We start from the raw sequence: 17,528 nt of genomic DNA on the forward strand, positions 1-17,528 counted from the left end.
ATGAAGAAGAAATACCCGCATCTATTTCCAGAAGATTCGTCAACACCTTCAACAACTTAAAATTTCGGGACGAAATTTATTTAACGGGTAGGTACTGTAGTGACCCGAACTTTTCCATGTTTATATATATTAATTGAGATTGATATTTACATGATTAAATGTTTCCAACATGTTAAGCAATCAAACTTGTTAAGACTTGATTAATTGAAATATGTTTCATATAGACAATTGACCACCCAAGTTGACCGGTGATTCACGAACGTTAAAACTTGTAAAAACTATATGATGACATATATATGGATATATATATAGTTAACATGATACTATGATAAGTAAACATATCATTAAGTATATTAACAATGAACTACATATGTAAAAACAAGACTACTAACTTAATGATTTTTAAACGAGACATATATGTAACGATTATCGTTGTAAAGACATTTAATGTATATATATCATATTAAGAGATATTCATACATGATAATATCATGATAATATAATAATTTAAAATCTCATTTGGTATTATAAACATTGGGTTAACAACATTTAACAAGATCGTTAACCTAAAGGTTTCAAAACAACACTTACATGTAACGACTAACGATGACTTAACGACTCAGTTAAAATGTATATACATGTAGTGTTTTAATATGTATTTATACACTTTTGAAAGACTTCAATACACTTATCAAAATACTTCTACTTAACAAAAATGCTTACAATTACATCCTCGTTCAGTTTCATCAACAATTCTACTCGTATGCACCCGTATTCGTACTCGTACAATACACAGCTTTTAGATGTATGTACTATTGGTATATACACTCCAATGATCAGCTCTTAGCAGCCCATGTGAGTCACCTAACACATGTGGGAACCATCATTTGGCAACTAGCATGAAATATCTCATAAAATTACAAAAATATGAGTAATCATTCATGACTTATTTACATGAAAACAAAATTACATATCCTTTATATCTAATCCATACACCAACGACCAAAAACACCTACAAACACTTTCATTCTTCAATTTTCTTCATCTAATTGATCTCTCTCAAGTTCTATCTTCAAGTTCTAAGTGTTCTTCATAAATTCCAAAAGTTCTAGTTTCATAAAATCAAGAATACTTTCAAGTTTGCTAGCTCACTTCCAATCTTGTAAGGTGATCATCCAACCTCAAGAAATCTTTGTTTCTTACAGTAGGTTATCATTCTAATACAAGGTAATAATCATATTCAAACTTTGGTTCAATTTCTATAACTATAACAATCTTATTTCAAGTGATGATCTTACTTGAACTTGTTTTCGTGTCATGATTCTGCTTCAAGAACTTCGAGCCATCCAAGGATCCATTGAAGCTTGATCCATTTTTCTCTTTTCCAGTAGGTTTATCCAAGGAACTTAAGGTAGTAATGATGTTCATAACATCATTCGATTCATACATATAAAGCTATCTTATTCGAAGGTTTAAACTTGTAATCACTAGAACATAGTTTAGTTAATTCTAAACTTGTTCGCAAACAAAAGTTAATCCTTCTAACTTGACTTTTAAAATCAACTAAACACATGTTCTATATCTATATGATATGCTAACTTAATGATTTAAAACCTGGAAACACGAAAAACACCGTAAAACCGGATTTACGCCATCGTAGTAACACCGCGGGCTGTTTTGGGTTAGTTAATTAAAAACTATGATAAACTTTGATTTTAAAGTTGTTATTCTGAGAAAATAATTTTTATTATGAACATGAAACTATATCCAAAAATTATGATTAAACTCAAAGTGGAAGTATGTTTTCTAAAATGGTCATCTAGACGTCGTTCTTTCGACTGAAATGACTACCTTTACAAAAATGACTTGTAACTTATTTTTCCGACTATAAACCTATACTTTTCTGTTTAGATTCATAAAATAGAGTTCAATATGAAACCATAGCAATTTGATTCACTCAAAACGGATTTAAAATGAAGAAGTTATGGGTAAAACAAGATTGGATAATTTTTCTCATTTTAGCTACGTGAAAATTGGTAACAAATCTATTCCAACCATAACTTAATCAACTTGTATTGTATATTATGTAATCTTGAGATACCATAGACACGTATACAATGTTTCGACCTATCATGTCGACACATCTATATATATTTCGGAACAACCATAGACACTCTATATGTGAATGTTGGAGTTAGCTATACAGGGTTGAGGTTGATTCCAAAATATATATAGTTTGAGTTGTGATCAATACTGAGATACGTATACACTGGGTCGTGGATTGATTCAAGATAATATTTATCGATTTATTTCTATACATCTAACTGTGGACAACTAGTTGTAGGTTACTAACGAGGACAGCTGACTTAATAAACTTAAAACATCAAAATATATTAAAAGTGTTGTAAATATATTTTTGAACATACTTTGATATATATGTATATATTGTTATAGGTTCGTGAATCAACCAGTGGCCAAGTCTTACTTCCCGACGAAGTAAAAATCTGTGAAAGTGAGTTATAGTCCCACTTTTAAAATATAATATTTTTGGGATGAGAATACATGCAGGTTTTATAAATGATTTACAAAATAGACACAAGTACGTGAAACTACATTCTATGGTTGAATTATCGAAATCGAATATGCCCCTTTTTTATTAAGTCTGGTAATCTAAGAATTAGGGAACAGACACCCTAATTGACGCGAATCCTAAAGATAGATCTATTGGGCCTAACAAACCCCATCCAAAGTACCGGATGCTTTAGTACTTCGAAATTTATATCATATCCGAAGGGTGTCCCGGAATGATGGGGATATTCTTATATATGCATCTTGTTAATGTCGGTTACCAGGTGTTCACCATATGAATGATTTTTATCTCTATGTATGGGATGTGTATTGAAATATGAAATCTTGTGGTCTATTGTTACGATTTGATATATATAGGTTAAACCTATAACTCACCAACATTTTTGTTGACGTTTAAAGCATGTTTATTCTCAGGTGAATACTAAGAGCTTCCGCTGTCGCATACTTAAATAAGGACGAGATTTGGAGTCCATACTTGTATGATATTGTGTAAAAACTGCATTCAAGAAACTTATTTTGTTGTAACATATTTGTATTGTAAACCATTATGTAATGGTCGTGTGTAAACAGGATATTTTAGATTATCATTATTTGATAATCTACGTAAAGCTTTTTAAAACCTTTATCTATGAAATAAAGGTTATGGTTTGTTTTAAAAATGAATGCAGTCTTTGAAAAACGTCTCATATAGAGGTCAAAACCTCGCAACGAAATCAATTAATATGGAACGTTTTTAATCAATAAGAACGGGACATTTCACCTGTTTTGTTTGTCAAGAAGAAAGATGGTACATTCAGGTTGTGTATCGACTACCGAGAGTTGAACAAACTTACCATCAAGAACCGCTACCCACTACCGAGAATCGACGACTTATTTGATCAACTACAAGGCTCGTCTGTTTAATCAAAGATTGACTTACGTTCCGGGTATCATCAAATGCGGGTGAAAGAAGATGATATTCTAAAGACTGCTTTCAGAACACGTTACGGTCATTACGAGTTTATGGTCATGCCGTTTGGTTTAACTAATGCACCAGCTGTGTTCATGGACCTTATGAACCGAGTGTGTGGACCATACCTTGACAAGTTTGTCATTGTTTTCATTGATGACATACTTATTTACTCAAAGAATGACCAAGAACACGGTGAACATTTGAGAAAGGTGTTAGAAGTATTGAGGAAGGAAGAATTGTACGCTAAGTTTTCAAAGTGTGCATTTTGGTTGGAAGAAGTTCAATTCCTCGGTCACATAGTGAACAAAGAAGGTATTAAGGTGGATCCGGCAAAGATAGAAACTGTTGAAAAGTGGGAAACCCCGAAAACTCCGAAACACATACGCCAGTTTTTAGGACTAGCTGGTTACTACAGAAGGTTCATCCAAGACTTTTCCAGAATAGCAAAACCCTTGACTGCATTAACGCATAAAGGGAAGAAATTTGAATGGAATGATGAACAAGAGAAAGCGTTTCAGTTATTGAAGAAAAAGCTAACTACGACACCTATATTGTCATTGCCTGAAGTGAATGATGATTTTGTGATTTATTGTGACGCATCAAAGCAAGGTCTCGGTTGTGTATTAATGCAACGAACGAAGGTGATTGCTTATGCGTCTAGACAATTGAAGATTCACGAACAAAATTATACGACGCATGATTTGGAATTAGGCGCGGTTGTTTTTGCATTAAAGACTTGGAGGCACTACTTATATGAAATGTCCCGTTCTTATTGATTAAAAACGTTCCATATTAATTGATTTCGTTGCGAGGTTTTGACCTCTATATGAGACGTTTTTCAAAGACTGCATTCATTTTTAAAACAAACCATAACCTTTATTTCATAAATAAAGGTTTAAAAAGCTTTACGTAGATTATCAAATAATGATAATCTAAAATATCCTGTTTACACACGACCATTACATAATGGTTTACAATACAAATATGTTACATCGAATTCAGTTTCTTGAATGCAGTTTTTACACAATATCATACAAACATGGACTCCAAATCTTGTCCTTATTTTAGTATGCAACAGCGGAAGCTCTTAATATTCACCTGAGAATAAACATGCTTTAAACGTCAACAAAAATGTTGGTGAGTTATAGGTTTAACCTATATATATCAAATCGTAACAATAGACCACAAGATTTCATATTTCAATACACATCCCATACATAGAGATAAAAATCATTCATATGGTGAACACCTGGTAACCGACAATAACAAGATGCATATATAAGAATATCCCCATCATTCCGGGACACCCTTCGGATATGATATAAATTTCGAAGTACTAAAGCATCCGGTACTTTGGATGGGGTTTGTTAGGCCCAATAGATCTATCTTTAGGATTCGCGTCAATTAGGGTGTCTGTTCCCTAATTCTTAGATTACCAGACTTAATAAAAAGGGGCATATTCGATTTCGATAATTCAACCATAGAATGTAGTTTCACGTACTTGTGTCTATTTTGTAAATCATTTATAAAACCTGCATGTATTCTCATCCCAAAAATATTAGATTTTAAAAGTGGGACTATAACTCACTTTCACAGATTTTTACTTCGTCGGGAAGTAAGACTTGGCCACTGTTGATTCACGAACCTATAACAATATATACATATATATCAAAGTATGTTCAAAATATATTTACAACACTTTTAATATATTTTGATGTTTTACGTTTATTAAGTCAGCTGTCCTCGTTAGTAACCTACAACTAGTTGTCCACAGTTAGATGTACAGAAATAAATCGATAAATATTATCTTGAATCAATCCACGACCCAGTGTATACGTATCTCAGTATTGATCACAACTCAAACTATATATATTTTGGAATCAACCTCAACCCTGTATAGCTAACTCCAACATTCACATATAGAGTGTCTATGGTTGTTCCGAAATATATATAGATGTGTCGACATGATAGGTCGAAACATTGTATACGTGTCTATGGTATCTCAAGATTACATAATATACAATCCAAGTTGATTAAGTTATGGTTGGAATAGATTTGTTACCAATTTTCACGTAGCTAAAATGAGAAAAATTATCCAATCTTGTTTTACCCATAACTTCTTCATTTTAAATCCGTTTTGAGTGAATCAAATTGCTATGGTTTCATATTGAACTCTATTTTATGAATCTAAACAGAAAAAGTATAGGTTTATAGTCGGAAAAATAAGTTACAAGTCGTTTTTGTAAAGGTAGTCATTTCAGTCGAAAGAACGACGTCTAGATGACCATTTTAGAAAACATACTTCCACTTTGAGTTTAACCATAATTTTTGGATATAGTTTCATGTTCATAATAAAAATCATTTTCTCAGAATAACAACTTTTAAATCAAAGTTTATCATAGTTTTTAATTAACTAACCCAAAACAGCCCGCGGTGTTACTACGACGGCGTAAATCCGGTTTTACGGTGTTTTTCGTGTTTCCAGGTTTTAAATCATTAAGTTAGCATATCATATAGATATAGAACATGTGTTTAGTTGATTTTAAAAGTCAAGTTAGAAGGATTAACTTTTGTTTGCGAACAAGTTTAGAATTAACTAAACTATGTTCTAGTGATTACAAGTTTAAACCTTCGAATAAGATAGCTTTATATGTATGAATCGAATGATGTTATGAACATCATTACTACCTTAATTTCCTTGGATAAACCTACTGGAAAAGAGAAAAATGGATCTAGCTTCAATGGATCCTTGGATGGCTCGAAGTTCTTGAAGCAGAATCATGACACGAAAACAAGTTCAAGTAAGATCATCACTTGAAATAAGATTGTTATAGTTATAGAAATTGAACCAAAGTTTGAATATGATTATTACCTTGTATTAGAATGATAACCTACTGTAATAAACAAAGATTTCTTGAGGTTGGATGATCACCTTACAAGATTGGAAGTGAGCTAGCAAACTTGAAAGTATTCTTGATTTTATGAAACTAGAACTTTTGGAATTTATGAAGAACACTTAGAACTTGAAGATAGAACTTGAGAGAGATCAATTAGATGAAGAAAATTGAAGAATGAAAGTGTTTGTAGGTGTTTTTGGTCGTTGGTGTATGGATTAGATATAAAGGATATGTAATTTTGTTTTCATGTAAATAAGTCATGAATGATTACTCATATTTTTGTAATTTTATGAGATATTTCATGCTAGTTGCCAAATGATGGTTCCCAAATGTGTTAGGTGACTCACATGGGCTGCTAAGAGCTGATCATTGGAGTGTATATACCAATAGTACATACATCTAAAAGCTGTGTATTGTACGAGTATGAATACGGGTGCATACGAGTAGAATTGTTGATGAAACTGAACGAGGATGTAATTGTAAGCATTTTTGTTAAGTAGAAGTATTTTGATAAGTGTATTGAAGTCTTTCAAAAGTGTATAAATACATATTAAAACACTACATGTATATACATTTTAACTGAGTCGTTAAGTCATCGTTAGTCGTTACATGTAAGTGTTGTTTTGAAACCTTTAGGTTAACGATCTTGTTAAATGTTGTTAACCCAATGTTTATAATATCAAATGAGATTTTAAATTATTATATTATCATGATATTATCATGTATGAATATCTCTTAATATGATATATATACATTAAATGTCTTCACAACGATAATCGTTACATATATGTCTCGTTTAAAAATCATTAAGTTAGTAGTCTTGTTTTTACATATGTAGTTCATTGTTAATATACTTTATGATATGTTTTCTTATCATAGTATCATGTTAACTATATATATATATATATATCCATATATATGTCATCATATAGTTTTTACAAGTTTTAGCGTTCGTGAATCACCGATCAACTTGGGTGGTCAATTGTCTATATGAAACATATTTCAATTAATCAAGTCTTAAAAAGTTTGATTGCTTAACATGTTGGAAACATTTAATCATGTAAATATCAATCTCAATTAATATATATATATAAACATGGAAAAGTTCGGGTCACTACAGTACCTACCCGTTAAATAAATTTCGTCCCGAAATTTTAAGCTGTTGAAGGTGTTGACGAATCTTCTGGAAATAGATGCGGGTATTTCTTCTTCATCTGATCTTCACGCTCCCAGGTGAACTCGGGTCCTCTACGAGCATTCCATCGAACCTTAACAATTGGTATCTTGTTTTGCTTAAGTCTTTTAACCTCACGATCCATTATTTCGACGGGTTCTTCGATGAATTGAAGTTTTTCGTTGATTTGGATTTCATCTAACGGAATAGTGAGATCTTCTTTAGCAAAACATTTCTTTAAATTCGAGACGTGGAAAGTGTTATGTACAGCCGCGAGTTGTTGAGGTAACTCTAGTCGGTAAGCTACTGGTCCGACACGATCAATAATCTTGAATGGTCCAATATACCTTGGATTTAATTTCCCTCGTTTACCAAATCGAACAACGCCTTTCCAAGGTGCAACTTTAAGCATGACCATCTCTCCAATTTCAAATTCTATATCTTTTCTTTTAATGTCAGCGTAGCTCTTTTGTCGACTTTGGGCGGTTTTCAACCGTTGTTGAATTTGGATGATCTTCTCGGTAGTTTCTTGTATAATCTCCGGACCCGTAATCTGTCTATCCCCCACTTCACTCCAACAAATCGGAGACCTGCACTTTCTACCATAAAGTGCTTCAAACGGCGCCATCTCAATGCTTGAATGGTAGCTGTTGTTGTAGGAAAATTCTGCTAACGGTAGATGTCGATCCCAACTGTTTCCGAAATCAATAACACATGCTCGTAGCATGTCTTCAAGCGTTTGTATCGTACTTTCGCTCTGCCCATCAGTTTGTGGATGATAGGCAGTACTCATGTCTAGACGAGTTCCTAATGCTTGCTGTAATGTCTGCCAGAATCTTGAAATAAATCTGCCATCCCTATCGGAGATAATAGAGATTGGTATTCCATGTCTGGATACGACTTCCTTCAAATACAGTCGTGCTAACTTCTCCATCTTGTCATCTTCTCTTATTGGCAGGAAGTGTGCTGATTTGGTGAGACGATCAACTATTACCCAAATAGTATCAAAACCACTTGCAGTCCTTGGCAATTTAGTGATGAAATCCATGGTAATGTTTTCCCATTTCCATTCCGGGATTTCGGGTTGTTGAAGTAGACCTGATGGTTTCTGATGCTCAGCTTTGACCTTAGAACACGTCAAACATTCTCCTACGTATTTAGCAACATCGGCTTTCATACTCGGCCACCAAAAATGTTTCTTGAGATCCTTGTACATCTTCCCCGTTCCAGGATGTATTGAGTATCTGGTTTTATGAGCTTCTCTAAGTACCATTTCTCTCATATCTCCAAATTTTGGTACCCAAATCCTTTCAGCCCTATACCGGGTTCCGTCTTCCCGAATATTAAGATGCTTCTCCGATCCTTTGGGTATTTCATCCTTTAAATTTCCCTCTTTTAAAACTCCTTGTTGCGCCTCCTTTATTTGAGTAGTAATGTTATTATGAATCATTATATTCATAGATTTTACTCGAATGGGTTCTCTATCCTTCCTGCTCAAGGCATCGGCTACCACATTTGCCTTCCCCGGGTGGTAACGAATCTCAAAATCGTAATCATTCAATAATTCAATCCACCTACGCTGCCTCATATTCAGTTGTTTCTGATTAAATATGTGTTGAAGACTTTTGTGGTCGGTATATATAATACTTTTGACCCCATATAAGTAGTGCCTCCAAGTCTTTAATGCAAAAACAACCGCGCCTAATTCCAAATCATGCGTCGTATAATTTTGTTCGTGAATCTTCAATTGTCTAGACGCATAAGCAATCACCTTCGTTCGTTGCATTAATACACAACCGAGACCTTGCTTTGATGCGTCACAATAAATCGCAAAGTCATCATTCCCTTCAGGCAATGACAATATAGGTGCCGTAGTTAGCTTTTTCTTCAATAACTGAAACGCTTTCTCTTGTTCATCATTCCATTCAAATTTCTTCCCTTTATGCGTTAATGCAGTCAAGGGTTTTGCTATTCTGGAAAAGTCTTGGATGAACCTTCTGTAGTAACCAGCTAGTCCTAAAAACTGGCGTATGTGTTTCGGAGTTTTCGGGGTTTCCCACTTTTCAACAGTTTCTATCTTTGCCGGATCCACCTTAATACCTTCTTTGTTCACTATGTGATCGAGGAATTGAACTTCTTCCAACCAAAATGCACACTTTGAAAACTTAGCGTACAATTCTTCCTTCCTCAATACTTCTAACACCTTTCTCAAATGTTCACCGTGTTCTTGGTCATTCTTTGAGTAAATAAGTATGTCATCAATGAAAACAATGACAAACTTGTCAAGGTATGGTCCACACACTCGGTTCATAAGGTCCATGAACACAGCTGGTGCATTAGTTAAACCAAACGGCATGACCATAAACTCGTAATGACCGTAACGTGTTCTGAAAGCAGTCTTTGGAATATCATCTTCTTTCACCCGCATTTGATGATACCCGGAACGTAAGTCAATCTTTGAATAAACAGACGAGCCTTGTAGTTGATCAAATAAGTCGTCGATTCTCGGTAGTGGGTAGCGGTTCTTGATGGTAAGTTTGTTCAACTCTCGGTAGTCGATACACAACCTGAATGTACCATCTTTCTTCTTGACAAACAAAACAGGAGCTCCCCACGGTGATGTGCTTGGTCGAATGAAACCACGCTCTAAAAGTTCTTGTAATTGGCTTTGCAGTTCTTTCATCTCGCTGGGTGCGAGTCTGTAAGGAGCACGAGCTATTGGTGCAGCTCCTGGTACAAGATCTATTTGAAATTCAACGGATCGATGTGGGGGTAATCCCGGTAATTCTTTCGGAAATACATCGGGAAATTCTTTTGCAATGGGAACATCATTGATGCTCTTTTCTTCAGTTTGTACTTTCTCGACGTGTGCTAGAACAGCATAGCAACCTTTTCTTATTAGTTTTTGTGCCTTCAAATTACTAATAAGATGTAGCTTCGTGTTGCCCTTTTCTCCGTACACCATTAAGGGTTTTCCTTTTTCTCGTATAATGCGAATTGCATTTTTGTAACAAACGATCTCCGCTTTCACTTCTTTCAACCAGTCCATACCGATTATCACATCAAAACTCCCTAACTCTACTGGTATCAAATCAATCTTAAATGTTTCGCTAACCAGTTTAATTTCTCGATTCCGACATATATTATCTGCTGAAATTAATTTACCATTTGCTAATTCGAGTAAAAATTTACTATCCAAAGGCGTCAATGGACAACTTAATTTAGCACAAAAATCTCTACTCATATAGCTTCTATCCGCACCCGAATCAAATAAAACGTAAGCAGATTTATTGTCAATAAGAAACGTACCCGTAACAAGCTCCGGGTCTTCCTGTGCCTCTACCGCATTAATATTGAAAACTCTTCCACGGCCTTGTCCATTCGTGTTCTCCTGGTTCGGGCAATTTCTAATAATGTGGCCTGGTTTTCCACATTTATAACAAACTACATTGGTATAACTTGCTCCGACACTACTTGCTCCGCCATTACTCGTTCCGACACCATTTGTTCCTTTCGTTCTATTAACCCCTGGTCCGTAGACCTCACACTTCGCCGCGCTATGACCATTTCTTTTACACTTGTTGCAAAATTTGGTGCAGAACCCCGAGTGATTCTTTTCACACCTTTGGCATAGCTGCTTCTGATTGTTGTTGTTGTTGCGGTTATTATTGTTGTTGGGATGATTGTTGTAGTTGTTGTTGTTGTTGTTGTTGTTGTTGTTGTTGTTGGGCCGTTTGTTGTAGTTGCGATTGATGTTGCGATTGTTGGGATAATTGTTGCGATTATTGTTGTAATTGCTGTTGTTGTTGTATTGGTGATTCTTATCACCGTTTTCCTCCCACTTTCTTTTGACTTGCTTCACATTGGCCTCTTCAGTAGTCTGTTCTTTAATTCTTTCTTCAATCTGGTTCACTAGTTTGTGAGCCATTCTACATGCCTGTTGTATGGAGGCGGGCTCGTGTGAACTTATATCTTCTTGGATTCTTTCCGGTAATCCTTTCACAAACGCGTCGATCTTCTCTTCCTCATCTTCGAATGCTCCCGGACACAATAGGCACAATTCTGTGAATCGTCTTTTGTACGTGGTAATATCAAATCCTTGGGTTCGTAACCCTCTAAGTTCTGTCTTGAGCTTATTGACCTCGGTTCTGGGACGGTACTTCTCGTTCATCAAGTGCTTGAATGCTGACCACGGTAGTGCGTACGCATCATCTTGTCCCACCTGCTCTAGATAGGTATTCCACCATGTTAACGCAGAACCTGTGAAGGTATGCGTAGCGTACTTCACTTTGTCCTCTTCAGTACACTTACTTATGGCAAACACCGATTCAACCTTCTCGGTCCACCGTTTCAATCCGATCGGTCCTTCGGTTCCATCAAATTCCAAAGGTTTGCAGGCAGTGAATTCTTTGTAGGTGCATCCTACACGATTTCCAGTACTGCTAGATCCAAGGTTATTGTTGGTATGTAGCGCAGCCTGTACTGCGGCTATGTTTGAAGCTAGAAAAGTACGGAATTCCTCTTCATTCATATTCACGGTGTGTCGAGTAGTCGGTGCCATTTCCTTCAAAATAGTTAAATGGAACAAGTTAATCATACAGAATATTAAGAGTAGTTAATAGTATTTTGTAGCATAATATGAACTCATTTATAAAAGCTTTTTCTTCATATTAGCGTTTTATAAGTTTAAATTCGGGTAGTACCTACCCGTTAAGTTCATACTTAGTAGCTAATATACAATTCAACTACTACAATTCTATATGAAAAACTGATTATAATAATATTTCGCGTTCAAACTTTTATACAATATTTTACAAACTTATAATACCGCTTATTTTACATAAAGCATGAAATATAGCACACAATAACTTTGATACAAGATAGTTGTGAAGACAATTCTAGCTAGTACACAAGTCGTTCAGCAAAGGCAATAAAGACACGTAATTCATACGTCCAGAAACAAGTCATGCATTCTGGTTTTACTAGGACTACTTCCCATCCTTGGTCTTGTGCAACATAACCGTTATGGCCGTTGATAAGACAGCGTGTTGTAACGTCATCAAAGGGACGAGGGTTACGTAATGTCCAACAGTCCCGTAATAATCTAAAAACCTCATTTCTTACCCCAATTACCGACTCCGTCACTTGTGGAAACGTTTTGTTTAATAGTTGTAGCCCGATGTTCTTGTTCTCACTTTGGTGAGAAGCGAACATTACTAATCCGTAAGCATAACATGCTTCTTTATGTTGCATGTTAGCCGCTTTTTCTAAATCACGAAGTCCAATATTCGGATATATTGAGTCAAAATAATTTCTTAACCCGTTGCGTAAAATAGCATTTGGGTTCCCCGCAATATATGCCTCAAAGTAAACACATCGTAACTTATGGGTTTCCCAATGTGATATCCCCCATCTTTCAAACGAAAGTCTCTTATAAACCATGACATTCTTGGAACGTTCTTCGAATGTCTTACAAACTGATCTCGCCTTAAATAGTTGTGCCGAAGAATTCTGGCCGACTCTAGACAAGATTTCATCAATCATGTCTCCGGGTAGGTCTCTTAAAATATTGGGTTGTCTATCCATTTTGTGTTTTTAAACTGTAAAATAGACAAGAGTTAGATTCATAAAAAAAATACTTATTAATACAAGCAATTTTTACATATATCATAAAGCATAAGAACACTATATTACATATATTACACCACACGAATACAACTATCTTATTCCGACTCACTCGTTTCTTCTTCTTCGGTTTTGGTTCGTTTTGCCAAGTTTCTAGGGATATATGATGTTCCCCTAATACGAGCCGTCGTTGTCCACATTGGTTTAGAAAAACCTGGTGGTTTAGAGGTTCCCGGGTCATTGTTACAACTTAAGGACTTCGGGGGTTGACGATACATATAAAGTTCATCGGGGTTGGAATTAGATTTCTCTATTTTTATGCCCTTTCCCTTATTATTTTCTTTTGCCTTTTTAAATTCAGTTGGGGTAATTTCTATAACATCATCGGAATTCTCGTATGAATCCGATTCATCGGAGAATTGGTAATCCTCCCAATATTTTGCTTCCTTGGCGGAAACACCATTGACCATAATTAACTTTGGTCGGTTGGTTGAGGATTTTCTTTTACTTAACCGTTTTATTATTTCCCCCACCGGTTCTATTTCTTCATCCGGTTCTGATTCTTCTTCCGGTTCCGATTCTTCTTCCGGTTCCGACTCTTCTTCCGGTTCCTCTTCGGGAACTTGTGAATCAGTCCACAAATCATTCCAATTTACATTTGACTCTTCATTATTATTAGGTGAGTCAATGGGACTTGTTCTAGAGGTAGAAATCTATCACATAATATCAAACACGTTAAGAGATTAATATATCACATAATATTCATATGTTAAAAATATATAGTTTCCAACAAAAATGTTAAGCAATCATTTTTAAAGAAAACACGGTCGAAGTCCAGACTCACTAATGCATCCTAACAAACTCGATAAGACACACTAATGCAAAATTTCTGGTTCTCTAAGACCAACGCTCGGATACCAACTGAAATGTCCCGTTCTTATTGATTAAAAACGTTCCATATTAATTGATTTCGTTGCGAGGTTTTGACCTCTATATGAGACGTTTTTCAAAGACTGCATTCATTTTTAAAACAAACCATAACCTTTATTTCATAAATAAAGGTTTAAAAAGCTTTACGTAGATTATCAAATAATGATAATCTAAAATATCCTGTTTACACGACCATTACATAATGGTTTACAATACAAATATGTTACATCGAATTCAGTTTCTTGAATGCAGTTTTTACACAATATCATACAAACATGGACTCCAAATCTTGTCCTTATTTTAGTATGCAACAGCGGAAGCTCTTAATATTCACCTGAGAATAAACATGCTTTAAACGTCAACAAAAATGTTGGTGAGTTATAGGTTTAACCTATATATATCAAATCGTAACAATAGACCACAAGATTTCATATTTCAATACACATCCCATACATAGAGATAAAAATCATTCATATGGTGAACACCTGGTAACCGACAATAACAAGATGCATATATAAGAATATCCCCATCATTCCGGGACACCCTTCGGATATGATATAAATTTCGAAGTACTAAAGCATCCGGTACTTTGGATGGGGTTTGTTAGGCCCAATAGATCTATCTTTAGGATTCGCGTCAATTAGGGTGTCTGTTCCCTAATTCTTAGATTACCAGACTTAATAAAAAGGGGCATATTCGATTTCGATAATTCAACCATAGAATGTAGTTTCACGTACTTGTGTCTATTTTGTAAATCATTTATAAAACCTGCATGTATTCTCATCCCAAAAATATTAGATTTTAAAAGTGGGACTATAACTCACTTTCACAGATTTTTACTTCGTCGGGAAGTAAGACTTGGCCACTGTTGATTCACGAACCTATAACAATATATACATATATATCAAAGTATGTTCAAAATATATTTACAACACTTTTAATATATTTTGATGTTTTACGTTTATTAAGTCAGCTGTCCTCGTTAGTAACCTACAACTAGTTGTCCACAGTTAGATGTACAGAAATAAATCGATAAATATTATCTTGAATCAATCCACGACCCAGTGTATACGTATCTCAGTATTGATCACAACTCAAACTATATATATTTTGGAATCAACCTCAACCCTGTATAGCTAACTCCAACATTCACATATAGAGTGTCTATGGTTGTTCCGAAATATATATAGATGTGTCGACATGATAGGTCGAAACATTGTATACGTGTCTATGGTATCTCAAGATTACATAATATACAATCCAAGTTGATTAAGTTATGGTTGGAATAGATTTGTTACCAATTTTCACGTAGCTAAAATGAGAAAAATTATCCAATCTTGTTTTACCCATAACTTCTTCATTTTAAATCCGTTTTGAGTGAATCAAATTGCTATGGTTTCATATTGAACTCTATTTTATGAATCTAAACAGAAAAAGTATAGGTTTATAGTCGGAAAAATAAGTTACAAGTCGTTTTTGTAAAGGTAGTCATTTCAGTCGAAAGAACGACGTCTAGATGACCATTTTAGAAAACATACTTCCACTTTGAGTTTAACCATAATTTTTGGATATAGTTTCATGTTCATAATAAAAATCATTTTCTCAGAATAACAACTTTTAAATCAAAGTTTATCATAGTTTTTAATTAACTAACCCAAAACAGCCCGCGGTGTTACTACGACGGCGTAAATCCGGTTTTACGGTGTTTTTCGTGTTTCCAGGTTTTAAATCATTAAGTTAGCATATCATATAGATATAGAACATGTGTTTAGTTGATTTTAAAAGTAAAGTTAGAAGGATTAACTTTTGTTTGCGAACAAGTTTAGAATTAACTAAACTATGTTCTAGTGATTACAAGTTTAAACCTTCGAATAAGATAGCTTTATATGTATGAATCGAATGATGTTATGAACATCATTACTACCTTAATTTCCTTGGATAAACCTACTGGAAAAGAGAAAAATGGATCTAGCTTCAATGGATCCTTGGATGGCTCGAAGTTCTTGAAGCAGAATCATGACACGAAAACAAGTTCAAGTAAGATCATCACTTGAAATAAGATTGTTATAGTTATAGAAATTGAACCAAAGTTTGAATATGATTATTACCTTGTATTAGAATGATAACCTACTGTAATAAACAAAGATTTCTTGAGGTTGGATGATCACCTTACAAGATTGGAAGTGAGCTAGCAAACTTGAAAGTATTCTTGATTTTATGAAACTAGAACTTTTGGAATTTATGAAGAACACTTAGAACTTGAAGATAGAACTTGAGAGAGATCAATTAGATGAAGAAAATTGAAGAATGAAAGTGTTTGTAGGTGTTTTTGGTCGTTGGTGTATGGATTAGATATAAAGGATATGTAATTTTGTTTTCATGTAAATAAGTCATGAATGATTACTCATATTTTTGTAATTTTATGAGATATTTCATGCTAGTTGCCAAATGATGGTTCCCAAATGTGTTAGGTGACTCACATGGGCTGCTAAGAGCTGATCATTGGAGTGTATATACCAATAGTACATACATCTAAAAGCTGTGTATTGTACGAGTATGAATACGGGTGCATACGAGTAGAATTGTTGATGAAACTGAACGAGGATGTAATTGTAAGCATTTTTGTTAAGTAGAAGTATTTTGATAAGTGTATTGAAGTCTTTCAAAAGTGTATAAATACATATTAAAACACTACATGTATATACATTTTAACTGAGTCGTTAAGTCATCGTTAGTCGTTACATGTAAGTGTTGTTTTGAAACCTTTAGGTTAACGATCTTGTTAAATGTTGTTAACCCAATGTTTATAATATCAAATGAGATTTTAAATTATTATATTATCATGATATTATCATGTATGAATATCTCTTAATATGATATATATACATTAAATGTCTTCACAACGATAATCGTTACATATATGTCTCGTTTAAAAATCATTAAGTTAGTAGTCTTGTTTTTACATATGTAGTTCATTGTTAATATACTTTATGATATGTTTTCTTATCATAGTATCATGTTAACTATATATATATATATATATCCATATATATGTCATCATATAGTTTTTACAAGTTTTAGCGTTCGTGAATCACCGATCAACTTGGGTGGTCAATTGTCTATATGAAACATATTTCAATTAATCAAGTCTTAAAAAGTTTGATTGCTTAACATGTTGGAAACATTTAATCATGTAAATATCAATCTCAATTAATATATATATATATAAACATGGAAAAGTTCGGGTCACTACATTATATGGGGTCAAAAGTATTATATATACCGACCACAAAAGTCTTCAACACATATTTAATCAGAAACAACTGAATATGAGGCAGCGTAGGTGGATTGAATTATTGAA

Source organism: Rutidosis leptorrhynchoides, chromosome 7 (genome assembly GCF_046630445.1).
Source record: "Rutidosis leptorrhynchoides isolate AG116_Rl617_1_P2 chromosome 7, CSIRO_AGI_Rlap_v1, whole genome shotgun sequence".
Taxonomy (NCBI): Eukaryota; Viridiplantae; Streptophyta; class Magnoliopsida; order Asterales; family Asteraceae; genus Rutidosis; species Rutidosis leptorrhynchoides.